The following is a 14237-nucleotide window of genomic DNA, read 5'->3' on the forward strand; positions in this document are numbered from 1 at the left end:
CTGAAATCAAACAGATAGTAGAACTGATGGATAAAAAGATAGAAAAAATCCAGCAGGGATTTAGGGACCTGAATGACAATGCAAAATGCACACACATATGCATTATAGGCGTCCCAGAAGGAGAAGAAAAAAGGAGACAAAAGGGGTGTTGGAGGAAATAATGGTTGAAAACTTCCCAAACCTATTGAAGGAGATGGATGTACATGTCCAGGAAGCACAACACACCCCAAACAGCATAAATCCCATCAGGCCTACCCCAAGACATATACTTGTCAAATTATCCAATGCACAAGACAAAGAGGAAATAACTAAAAGCAGCAAGAGAAAAGAGAACCATCACACACAAAGGAGGCTCCATAAAATTAAGTGCTGATCTGAAACCATGGAGGCAAGAAGGCAGTGGTATGACGTAGCCAAGGTACTAATAGAAAAAAATTCCCAACCAAGAATACTCTATCCAGGAAAGTTAGCATTAAAAAATGATGGAAAGTTCAAAATATTCACAGATAAACATAAATGAAAAGAGTATGCCAACAAGAATCCTGCCCTTCAAGAAATACTAAAGGGAGTTCTGAAGGAAGAAAGAAAAAATAAAGAGAGACAGAGTTGGAGGAGAGTGTAAGAGCAACTAAAAAGACAAAAACAGAAAAAGAAAATCAAACAGAATATGACAAACACAAATCCAAAGAAAATATGGCTAGTGTTAGTAATTCCTTGAAAGTAATAACACTGAATGTCAATGGATTAAACTCACCTGTCAAGAGACTCAGACTGGAAGATTGGATAAGGAAATATGACACATCTGTATGCTGTCTACAAGAAACACATCTTAGACCCAAGGATTCAAGGAGATTGAAAATGAATGACTGGAAAACAATCCTACAAGCAAACAATAACCAGAAAACGGCAGGAGTAGCTATATTAATATCAGACAAAATAGACTTCAAATGCAAAACAATTGTGAGAGACAAAGATGGACACTACATATTAGTAAAAGGGATAATCTTTCATGAAGGAAGAACAATCATAAATGTGGGAATTCCCCCCACTGGAAAGTCCCTAGCGGAAAATGGCACCTAGAGCTATCAAAATTGCGCCTGAGGCAAACGGTGAAAGTAAAGAGCAAGAAAGTAACAAAAGAGCGCCTGGAGCAATGACCCGGCCCCTTTCCAGAAAAGGCAACTGAAACCAAGTGAGCACAGACCCAATAAGGGCAGGCAACCAGCACTAGAGCTCTGATGTGCCTCTCACTTCACTCAGTATCATCCAATCAACTTCTTACACGGTCCTTCAAAAAAGAGTATAAAACAGCCTCCCCCCTTACAATAAACGGACTTGCTTCCTCCCATTAAGCAGTCTCCGGAGTCTCTTTGCTGTGTGGTTGCGGTGTGGTTGCTGTGTGGCATGTGTAATACCTCCACGGTCTGTCCCCTCTCCCAAGAGCCTCCGCCTGGTGAGGTTGGAGTGCCTGGGGGAGCATCCAAGACCAAGTGACTAACCTCGGCGTTCATCGCTGCGGGCAGCGTGGCGTGCTAAGCAGCCACGCGAGTGACAACACATAAACATTTATGCTCCTAACAAGGGTGCCCCCAAATACATGAGGCAAACACTGGAGACCCTAAGTGAAGGAATAAATGCCTCTACAGTTACAGTGGGGAACTTTAATACAGCACTATCAGCTTTGGACAGAACATCTCAAAAGAAAATCAATAAAAAGCAAAGATTTTGAACAAATATATTAGAGGAACTGGAACTAATAGACATAAACAGAACATTACACCCAAATACAGGAGGATATACATTCTTCTCAAGTGCACACGGATCATTCTTCAAGACAGACCATTTGCTAGATCACAGAAAAAGTCCCAATGAATTCAGAAAAACTGAAATCATACAAAATAATTCCTCTGACCACAGTGGAATGAAGCTGGAAATCTGTAAGGGTCAGAGACCCAGATCTGGCACCAATATTTGGAAGTTAAACAACATGCTCTTAGAAAAACAGTGGGTCAAGGAGGAAATCTGAAAAGAAATTAATAACTAGCTTGAAACTAATGAAAATGATAACACAACATATTCAAACTTATGGGATGATTTATAGTCATAAATTCATACATCAAAAAAGAAGAGATGAAATTGAAGAAATAACTGCACACTTGGAGGAATAATAGTAAAAAAAACAACAAACTATCCCCAAAGGAAAAAGAAAGAAAGAAATACCAAATACCAGAACTAAATGAAATAGAAAATAAGAAAGCACTTGAAAAAATAAACAAAACCAAGAGCTGGTTCTTTGAGAAGATCCATAAAATTGGCAAACCCTTAGCTAGACTAACAAAGAAAAAAAAAGAGAAGATGCAAATACACAAAATAAGAAATGAGAAAGGATATTTCACCACTGACCCCACAGAAATAAAGACTATCATAAGAAGATACTTTGAAAAAGCATATTCCAACAAGAAGGACAATTTAGAGGAAATGAACAAATTCCTAGAAACACATAAGCAGCCTACATGGACAAAAGAAGTTGATGATCTCAACAAACCAATCACAAGTAAAGAGATAGAATCAGTCATTACAAACCTCCCAACTAAGAAGAGCCCAGGGCCAGACGGCTTCACAGGTGAATTCTCCCAAACATTCCAGAAAGAACTAACACCAATCCTGCTGAAACTCTTCCAAAAAATTGAAACAGAAGGAACATTGCCTAACTCATTCTACGATACCAACAATACTCTAGTACCAAAGCCAAACAAAGAACCACAAGAAAGAAAAATCACAGACCAATCTCTCTAATGAACCTAGACACAAAAATCCTCATCAAATACTTGCTAATCATATTCAACAACACATTAAACAAATTATACACCATGACCAAGTGGGATTCATTCCTGGTATGTAAGGATGGTTCAACATAAAAACATCAATTAATGTAATACCCTGTATAGAGAAGTGGACTTGGCCCAATGGATAGGGTGTCTGCTTCCCACATGGGAGGTCTGCAGTTCAAACCCTGGGCCTCCCTCCTTGACCCATGTGGAGCTGGCCCATGTGCAGTGCTGAAGCCCACAAGGAGTGCCCTGCCATGCAGGGGTGCACCCTGTAAGAAAAGTCACCCAGCATGAAAGAAAGTGCAGCCTGCCCAAGAATGGCACCACACACACGGAGAGCTGACACAAGATGATGTAACAAAAAGAAACAGATTCCTGGTGCCGCTGATAAGGAAAGAAGCAGTCACAGAAGAACACACAGCGAATGAACACAGAGAGCAGACAACTGGGGTGGGGGGAGGGAAGAGAAATAAATAAAAAATAAATCTTTAAAAACAAAATACACCATATAAGCAGACTGAAGGAAAAAATCACACGATCTATAGATGCAGAAAAAGCATTTGACAAAATACAGCACACTTTCTTGATAAAAACACTCCAAAAGATCAGAATAGAAGGAAAATCTCTGAACATGATAAAGAGTATATATGAAAAACTGACAGCTAACATCACTTACAATTGTGAAATCCTAAAGTCTTTCTAAGATCAGGAACAAGACAAGGATGCCCACTATCACCCCTTCTATTTAACATTGTCTTACAAGTACTTGCTCAAGCACTGAGGCAAGAACCAGACATAAAAGGCATCCAAATTGGAAAGGAAGAAGTCAAAATTTCCTTATTTGCAGATGATATGATTCTATACATAGAAAACCCTGAGAGGTCTACAACAAAGCTTCTAGAACTTATAAATGAATCCAGAAGAGTCGCAGGTTACAAAATCAATGCGCAAAAATCAGTAGCATTTCTATACACCAATAATGAACAATCCCAGGAGAAAATCAGGAATCAAATACCACTGCTGACAGTAAATTAAAAAATTAAATACCTAGGAATAAATTTAACTAAAGATGTAAAAGACTTATATACAGTAAACTACACAATACTTTTCAAGGAAATCAAAGAAGACCTAAATAAATGGAAGAATATTCCCTGTTCATGGATAGGAAGACTAAAGATTATTAAGATGTCTATCTTACCAAAACTCATCTGCAGATTCAATGCAATCCCAATAAAAATCAACACAGCATTCTTTAATGAACTAGAGAAACTCACTATGAAATTTATTTGGAAAGGAAAGAGGCCCCGAATAGCCAAAGACATGTTGAAAAAGAAAAATGAAACTGGAGGAATCACACTACCTAACTTCAAAACATACTATAAAGCTACAATAGTGAAAACAGCATGGTATCAGCTCAAGGATAGACACACTGACCAATGGAACCGAATTGAGAGTTTTTATACAGATCGTCATATATACAGCCATATAGTATTTGACAAAGCCACCAAACTTTCTCAACTGGGAGAGAATGGCCTCTTCAAAAAATGGTGCCTGGAGAACTGGATATCCATATGTAAAAGAATGAAAGAGGATTACCGGGGTCTTGGGACTGCCGCAAATGATGAGAAGGGAAGTGACAGACATGCTGCCTTTCTGCCCTGACTGGAAAAAGGCTGAGGAGGGACAGAACTGCTGCCGCTTCTGCTGCAGTACCTTCCGTGATGGACATCAGCCCAAGATTAGAAAACAGCAGTACAAGACACAATAGAAGAGGTTCTCTTCAACCCCAGGCTCCACTCAACAGACTCCTTCCACGTCAGTGATCTCTTTTATCACTGTGGGGCCTACTCATGGCATGTGGTGGACTGTCTTCTGCACATGAATTGTCTGTTTCCTGTGAGTTCCTTTTTAAATACCTGTGTATTTGATTTTGCAGTCTATCTCCCATATTATAGAATTTCCTCAAATACTTGCTTGTCCACCGTGACAGTTTTATACTATTTATGAATTCCCAAAAGAGATATATGTTATGTTTGTAAACTTGTCTGTTTCTCTGGGAGTGACAATTCTTTTTATTAAATCCAGAGGTTTCACATTCACTTTATGAAATCAAAATTAGCATTTTGATTCAACCATGCCATTAGGGTGTGAAGGTTTGAGTCCCTGCCCCTTTGATAGCTATATAAATGGATGCTCAATCAAGAACAAAGAAGTAGAACACAGAGGAAGAGAGACAGGTCCATAGATATGGCAGAGGCCTTGGGAGGAGAGATGAATCCAATAGCTTGAAGCAGAATAGAATACAGCATCTAAGAAAGCCTGAGAGACAAGCCATATGCCAGCCCTTAGCTGAGATCAGAAGAAGTTGAGACCATGGAGCCTTAAGAAGAAGAACGAAGACTGAGCCCTTGCAGACATCACCCACCATCTTTCTTCAGCATGTGGCAAATGACTTTGAGTGAGAAAGTACCACTTATGGTACCTTATGTTGGACTCTTTAGGGCCTTGTGACTGTAAGCTTCTACCCCAAATAAATACCCTTTATGAAAGAATAAATTTCTGGTACTTTGCATGGCACCCCTTTGGCAAATACAGAATTTGATACCAGGAGTGTGGTGGTGCTTTTGGAATTACCAAAATGCTGGAAAGGTTTTATAAATGGAGAAGGGGTATTTTTTTTTTTTTGAGGAATTGTGAAATGCTTGATGCAAAAAGCCTAGATTTCTTTGAAGAGACTTTTGGTAGGAATATGGATGCTAAAGAGACTTTTTATGAGGCCTTAGAAGTTAATGATGAAACTATTATTGGAAACTGGATGAAAGGTGATCCATGTTTTAAAGCCAAAGAGAACTTAGCAAGATTAACTCCTGATAGTATATTGAAGACAGAATTTGAAATCTACACACTTGGACATTTAGAGAAAGATATTTCCAAATTAAATGTGGAAATACAGCCTGGCTTATCCATGCAGCTTATAACAAAATGTTAGAGGAAAGAGATAAGATGATAGCTGACTTGGACACAAAGAAAATAGGAACTGATTCTAGAAATTTCAAGCCTATGGCAATCAAGCCCCCAGAAGATAGTTCCCTATTTGAAGAATTAACTAAACATGGAACTTTTAAGTCAGGATTGAAAATGCAGCTATCTAGGAAAGACTTGTGGAAAATTTTATTGTCTGATGGCTTGGTCCCCTGCTTCCAGCATGCTAAACCAACAAGCTTATTGAGAAAGCTGTATGAAGAAAAACACTGTCAGCCTGGACTAAAAGGGACATGGAGGGGAAAGATGAAAGGGAAAACAGTTTCAAGAGGAAAACCATGGAAGCTGAGGTCTGGAATTAAGACATCTCCTTGGGCCAAGAGAGGAAACCCACCTATGTGTACAGAAAGAGTGAGTTTTCCTCAACAGCTGAAGAAGGTTGATGTTCCATCCTGTTTAGGGAGAGTTTTGCTGCCCCAGGCTACAGAGAGGGTGGAGAACATTCTGCAGTTCAACACTCCATAGGTCTGAGAAGTGTGGGCATGTCCCCCATAGATGAGGGAAGGTGAGATTGCCAGCCTATTTTTCTAAAAGAGTTGGGCATGTACTTCAGAGTTTAGGGAGACTGTTGCCACCCCCTCACTGTACTAAGGGGTTGAGAATACTCAAGAGATTGGGTAAAGTGTGGCCATCACCCTAACATTCTTGGATGGTGAGTTCTGGAGCCATCACCCAGATGCTCAATGAGTGTGGAACCAGGAAAATGGCCATTTGGCAAGCCTGTGGAAAGGATGGGATCCACGAGATCCCAGGGAAAAGAAAAAACATATTATTGTCCTGAATGATATTGCAATGACAGATACAGACTTCTTGCCAAAACCTACAAAATTGTGTGGGACAGAGTGAAAACTACAATGTAAACTATAATCCATGCTTAGTGGTAATGCTCCAAAATGTGTTAATCAATTGAAGGATGTTGTTAATGTGGAAAAATGTGGGGGATATAGGGAGCAGGGTATATGGAAATCCCCCTTGCTTTTTATATAACATTTATGTAATGTTTTTTAAAAATAAGAAATATATTAAAAAATACACACACACACACACAGAATGACTCTCAGACTTTGAAATATAATGAAGTGTACCCTACAGGGTTTTGGAACTGTAGGGTACCAGTGATACATGTTTCCCTCCCAAATCCTCTGTATGGTAATGAAAATGTTTATCTTTTGCCTGTTCCTTTGTATAATGGAATCAGATAAATTGTTTTGTAAATTTCAGAGGCCGACAGCCAGGTAGAACTTTGCCCCAAGACAAACTGTATTTCTAGAAACTGATTATGATGTGATTTTGTACTTAGCATTATTACTGTTTTAAGGTTTTGGGTTTATTTTTAATATGGTGAAGTCTTTTTGGAATTCAGAGGGTGGAATGTGGCAGTTTGATATTATTTATGCATTCCAAAAAGAGATAGTGTTTGTTAACTGGTCTGTTTCCCTGGGTGTGAGTCCTTCAGAAGTTTCACTTTTGCTTTATTAAATCAAGATTAAAGTTTTGATTCAACCATGTCATTAGGGTGTGCAGGGCTGAGTCCCCACCCCCCTGTGGACTATATAGATGGATGTTCAATCAAGAACAGAGAAGTAGAGACAGAGAAGATGAAGAGGAAGAGAGACAGCAAATACATATGGAAGAAGCCCTGGGAAGAGACGAGCCTGATAATTTGCAGCTGAGGAAAGCAGAGCAGTGGCGAAACCCTGAGAGACAACCTTATGCTAGCCTACAACTGAGGGACCACAGACTCTTAAGAGGAAAAAGGAAGGCTCAACCCCCATGGACATCACCTGCCATCTTGCTTCAACATGTGGCAAATAACTTTGGGTAAGAAAGTACCTTTTATTGTACCTTGATTTGGACTCTTTAAGGCATTGACTGTGAGCTTCAACCCCAAATAAATATCCTTTATAAAAGCCAAAAAAAAAAAAAAAAAAAAAAAAAAAAAAGAAAGAAAGAGGATTACCAACTCACACCTTATACAAAAATCAATTCAAGATGCATCAAAGACCTAAATATAAGAGCCAAGACCATAAAGACCTTGGAAAGCAATGTAGGGAAAAATCTGCAGGACCTTGTAATAGGAAACAGCTTCATGAGCTTCACACCAAAGCACAAGAAGCAAAAGAACAAATAGATAAATGGAACTTTCTCAAAATTAAAGCCTTTTGCACCTCAAAGGAGTTTGTCAGAAAGTGAAAAGGGAGCCTACAAAATAGGAGAAAATATTTGGTAACTAGATATCTGATAGGAGACTTATATCTTGCATATATAAAGAACTCATATATCTCAAAAATAAAAAGACAGCCCATTTAAAAAATGGGGAAAAGATTTGAACAGACACCTCTCTGAAGAAGATATACAAATGGATAAAAAACACATGAACAGTGCTCAAAATCACTAGCTATTAGGGAAATGCAAATCAAAACAACGAGATACCATCTGACTCCCATAAGACTGGCAGCTATCAAAAAATCAGAAGACTATAATTGTTGGAGAGGATGTGGAGGAATGGGAACACTCATCCACTGCTGATGGGAATGCAGAAGGATCCAGCCATTTTGGAGGACAGTTTGGCGGTTTCTCAAAAAACCGGCTATAGATTTGCCATATGACCCAGCAATTCCACTGCTGGGTATATACCCAGGAGAACTGAAAACAAGGACACAAACCAATATATGCACACCAATGTTATAGGAGCACTATTCACTATTGCCAAAAGTTGGAATCAACCCAAATGCCCATCAACAGATGAGTGGATAAATAAAATGTGGTATATACATACAATGGAATACTGCTCAGCTATAAGAACAAATACAGTACAAACACATGTGATAACATGGATGAATCTTGAGAACCTTATGTTGAGTGAAGCAACCCAGGCATTGAAGGACAAATACATGATCTCTGTGATAGCAAATAAGTAAAGCTGTCTGAGAGAGCTAGAAACTGGATCATAAACTTAAAGGAAGGTTGCAAGCTGACGCCTACATGGGTGAAATCTATGATAAGCTGGAGGTAAGTATTTGTACAGGGAAGGGATAAAATTGGGGCATAGGGATACCTTTGGGTGGAGCTTTGTGGGCTTGAAGGGGACTAGGGATGGGAGGATGGGTCAGATGGCCCAAGAAATTGAGGGGAGGGTGGGGGGAATATTTGAACATAGAAGATTGTCAGGTATGTGGTTAAAACGATAATGTTGAGAAAACTCTTTAGAAAATATAATATGGAAGGTTACCTGTTTAAGACGCTTAAGAGGGGACATCTGACACAGGGCAGACTTCTAAGGAGTGTGTGAGTACTCATTTTGTCATTGTGTGTTATATCATTGGGTGGGGTCCCACACAATGAGAGTGAAGGTATACCCACATCCTGGGGAAGACTGATGTTCTCAAACAGAGGGAATTGTATTTCTCAAGAGAATTGGTGGCTCCCAATCAGTTAGGGCAGTCAAGTATATCAAGCCCTCAACATTTCTGCAAGTATCTCTGAATATGGTCCTTCAAGTAATGAAGATTGATTGTCATAGCGGTCCCTGAGGGGATGGGGAAAGAGGTGTTGAATAGATGGAATCAGTGTAACTGTGGGGCAATAGAGGTGTTCCATAAGATCATGCAATGATGGATATAGGACATGTTAAATTACACCAAAAATATATAAAAGTCTATAGGCTAAAATGCAAACCATAATATAAAACATAATATAATTTAAAGTTTTGAAAAGGGTATAGTCGAAAATATAAACCATAATGTAAACTCAAATGGAACAATGTTTGAAAGCTATTGTTTCAATATCTGTACATCAGCTGCAGCAAATATAATATGAACATGTAAAAAGATCATTGCTGGGGAAGGGACAAAGGGTTTGATGTTGGATATGTGGGAGTACCACATATTGTATATGTGAATTACTGTGATCTGAAACCTATGTGAAGACAAACTTAATAATTAGGAAAAAAAAGGATGTAGACACTGAGGAAGAAATGGAAGAAATTGCCTTGCTACTGTACATACAGGGCAACATCTATAGCAGTGATGAAAGGCAAAATGTCAAAAACAAAGCTTTTTCATTTTTTTTATTGACTTTGTAATAATATTACATTAAATATATATATATATATGAGGTCCCATTCAACCCCACCACCCCCACCCCACCTCTCCCCCCCCAGCAACACTCATTCCCATCATCATGACACATCCATTGCATTTGGTAAGTACATCTTTGGGCACCTCTGCACCTCATGGTCAATGGTCCACATCATGGCCCATACTCTCCTCCATTCCATCCAGTGGGCCCTGTGAGGATTTACAATGTCCGGTGATTGCCCCTGAAGCACCATCCAGGGCAGCTCCATGTCCCAAAGACGCCTCCACCTCTCATCTCTTCCTGCCTTTCCCCATACCCATCAGCCACCATGTCCACTTTTCCCAATCCAATGCCACCTTTTCTATGTGGACATTGGATTGGTTGTGTCCATTGCACCTCTATGTCAAGAGGAGGCTCAGATTCCACATGGATGCTGGATGCAATCCTCCCACTTTCAGTTGTAATCACTCTAGGCTCCATGGTGTGGTGGTTGTCCTTCTTCAACTCCATCTTAGCTGAGTGTGGTGAGTCCAATAAATCAGATTGTAGGTGATGGAGTCTGTTGAGGCTCAGGACCTGGCTATCACATTGTCAGTCCAGAGATTCAAATCCCCTAAATATATCTTAAACCCCAACACTAACTGCAACTCCAACACATTAGCATGAAAGTCTTATGAAGAGAGATCCCATCTGAGTCCAGATTCATCACACATAAACACCAGTTCCAAAGAGGGGCCATCTGACCTGGTAGTTAACCCCATCTGCCATGACCATAACTCCCATGGGTCTCTTTAGCCCTCAAAGGAACCAATACCTGGGGGTTGTATCTGCTTTATCTGTCTCTCAGACTCTGCTCAGTTGTGCGTATGGGCAATCCTTCTGACAGCCTCCAGACTCTTTTTTAGAGACTCGTAGCCATATAAACTCATTTCACCTTTCCATTTCTCCCTTACATTAGGTCAAACAGCATTTTAAAGGCTTTTTCATTTTTTGATACCCCAATTTATTTTTCCTTTATTTAATTTTTCTAAATTACTATGTATTCTATATCTAACCTTTAAACCCATCACTATATTCCACTTTACTATTAATGGAACCTGGCACTATATTAGGCTCCTTTTTAAAGAAGTTTGGGACTTCAGAGAGGTTCAATTATAGCAGGGAGGAACACTAGTGTGGGGTGTTAATGATAGGGGGCACACGGTTGGGAGGGAGTTCTCCAGGGCATGTATACAGGGTACATAAAATTGTTTGGATATTTTCATAGTGGTTTCAGTTTAAAATGACTATTGAGAGAGTCCTGAGTTCCGAACCAGGGTAGCTCTATCACATTCCTGATTGGAACAGAAACAATCCTCTAAGTGCAATGGCAAAGACCATTAAAGATGGATGGTCCAATGATGAGCCCTTGATACTGATGGCTCTGATTATAAGCCTGTGTGCCTGAAATATGAACTAGGCCTAGAGCTTCAGGGTGCCTAAGTGTTACCTCCTGAGAGCCTCCATTTTGCTCAAATGTGGCTACTCTCTAAGCCAAACTCAGCATGTAAATGCATTACCTTCCCCCCAGCATGGGACATGACTCCCGGGGATGAGCCTCCCTGGTGTCAAGAGATTACTACAAGTACCAGCTGATGATGTAACTAGAAAAAGACCTTGAATAAAAGGTCAACTCTGACCAGCAGAATATCTCAGCCTACATGTAATACCAGGTGTTAAAAACTGCTTTTTGACCTTCGATAAAAGGGGGAAATGGAAAGGACAAATGCGTTTATATGACTATGAGTCTCCAAAAAAGAGTCAGGCAGTCATCAGAGAGGTAATCCTTATGCATGCCTCAGCAGGGTACCAGAGACAGCCAAAGTTAGATAGAAACCCAGGTCCTGGTTCTCCTGAGGACTATGGAGACCCACAGTTTCTATGGTTATGGCAGTTGGCTCTGGAGTTCAGGGCCATGTCAGTTGGCCCTATTTTGGAATTTGTGTTCCTGAGTGTCATGGAGTTGGATTCAGATATGATCTTTCCACACATGCCTCTTCTGTTACTTTTACCAGACCTGTTGCTGGCATTTGGGTTGGTGTATACTCAGGAGACCTGAATCTCTGGACTGTCCAGGTGACAACCAGGCCCTGAGCCTCAGCAGACTTGCAACTCCTACCCTCTGGTTTATTGGACTTACCCTAACCAGTTAACAGGGAGGTGAAGATCAACCACCACACCAGGGAGTCAAGAGTGCCTACATCTGAAAGCAGGAGATTTGTATCCATCATCCATGTGGAATCTAAGTCCCCTCTTGATATAGAGGGGGACTGGACTTAACCATGCCAGGGTCCACAGTATGGAGGAATAGAGTATAGATTACAGTGGACTTACTCGTGATCTGCTGGGGAACTATTGTGATTAGTAAGGGAAGAAATTGTAATATTGATGTGGAGAAAGTGGCCACAGTAGCTGCTGATGGTAGGGAGAGGGAAGAAGAGATATGATGTGGGCATATTTTCAGGATTTGGAGTTGTCCTGGGTGGTAGTACAGGGACAGATGCTTGACATTGTGTGTCCTACCATGGCCCACTGGGTGGAATAAGGGAGAGTGTAGACTACAATGTAGACCACTGTCCATGTGGTGCAGCTGTGCTCCAAAATGTATTCACCAGGTGCAGTGAATGTGTCACAGTGATGGAAGAGATTGTTGATGTGGGAGAAGTGGGGTAGGGTGAGTGGGGATATATGGGGACCTCATAGTTTTTTTTTTGTTTGTTTTTTTTTTTTTTTTTACTGTCTTTTTTTTTTAAATTTTTTTATTTTTTATTGACTTTGTAATAATATTACATTAAAAATATATATGTGAGGTCCCATTCAACCCCACCCCCCCACCCCCCCCTCTCCCCCCCCCCCAACAACACTCGTTCCCATCATCATGACACATCCATTGGATTTGGTAAGTACATCTTTGGGCACCTCTGCAGTTTTTTTAATGTAACATTTAAAAGAAAATAAAGAAATAAAAATAAAAATAAAGAAGAAAAAATCCATTATAAATATTGAGATTTTGGCCTGGCTAGTGAAAATCATTCCATTTACTGAGAAAATATTTTAGAAATATTAAAATAGAAACACTTGATATCTGGGGCTAGGGTGAAGCCAGTTTCTGTTACTCTTCTTCTCTGCTGTTTTGTCTTTGCAATCCTCAATCATTTCAGCATAGGAATCATCTTAATATTAGGAGATTTGCAGTTTTATTTCTGTATTAATTATTGCCTCAATAAGTTTCACATATCCAATACACAATATTTATTTTTTATATATTTATTTTTACAGAAGTTTTAGGTTACATAATTTTTACATAAAAAGTATAGGGGAAGGAGAACCAGCAAGTTGGCGGTGGAGGAATGAGCTCCTAGAGTCAGCTTCTGCTACAGGGCAGTTAGTAAACACCCAGAGCTCTCTGGAGCTAGCTGAAGCACCTGTTTGGGGGTTCTAGGAGACCAGAAGAGCATCCTGCAATGTCTTGAAGGAGTGCAAGAAGTACCCATCTGCAGAGAAGACTCATAAGTAGATGCTCCATGCCATGGAGGCTGGTGCCCATCCTCCACCGGAGGCACAAGCCACTTCGGGAGCTGTTCTGTGGCTGGAATTGAAAGCTCCACTTCCCCAAAACGGGGGAGGAAGAGATGTTTGGGCACGAATTTCAGCTACTGATGATGAAATCCTCTGGGATAAAATATAGTCCTGACAACAACTAAAGCTTGAGCCTGTCCAAGTCAGAAAGAAGCCGGGAGTCGCCATCCTAACTCCGCACCTGGCATGAGGGGAAGCGGGGCAGACTGAAAATCCCAGTGCTGGTGGGACCGGCTTCTTCCCATCCAGATCATATTGCAGCTCTAGCCTAGGCCCCAGTGCCACCTCCAGCAGGGAGGAAGCTGCAGGGACCTGTGCCAGACTCTCCAGGAAATTACCGGCCAAGCTGCAGGGGTCAGTGACTGTCCTACTCTGGCAAGATGAGCCACCCCAGGAACTGTTCTGTGACAGGAATTGGAAGCTCCATTTCCCAAAAACAGGGAAGGAGAAGACAGTTGGCTGCTGATTTAAGCTACTGATTGGCAGACTTGGCTGGCTAAGAGATAACCTTGGGAACAGTTGTGAGGGGAACAAGCCCAAGTCAGAAAGAGGCCAGTAGCCAACATTCTGACTCGGCCCCCAGCCTGAGGGGAAGACAGGCTGACTGAAACTCTCAGTGTTGGCAGGAACCAGTTTCTGTCACACAAATCAACCTGCAGCCCTAGC

Source organism: Dasypus novemcinctus, chromosome 9, assembly GCF_030445035.2.
Source record: "Dasypus novemcinctus isolate mDasNov1 chromosome 9, mDasNov1.1.hap2, whole genome shotgun sequence".
In the NCBI taxonomy this organism is placed as follows: domain Eukaryota; kingdom Metazoa; phylum Chordata; class Mammalia; order Cingulata; family Dasypodidae; genus Dasypus; species Dasypus novemcinctus.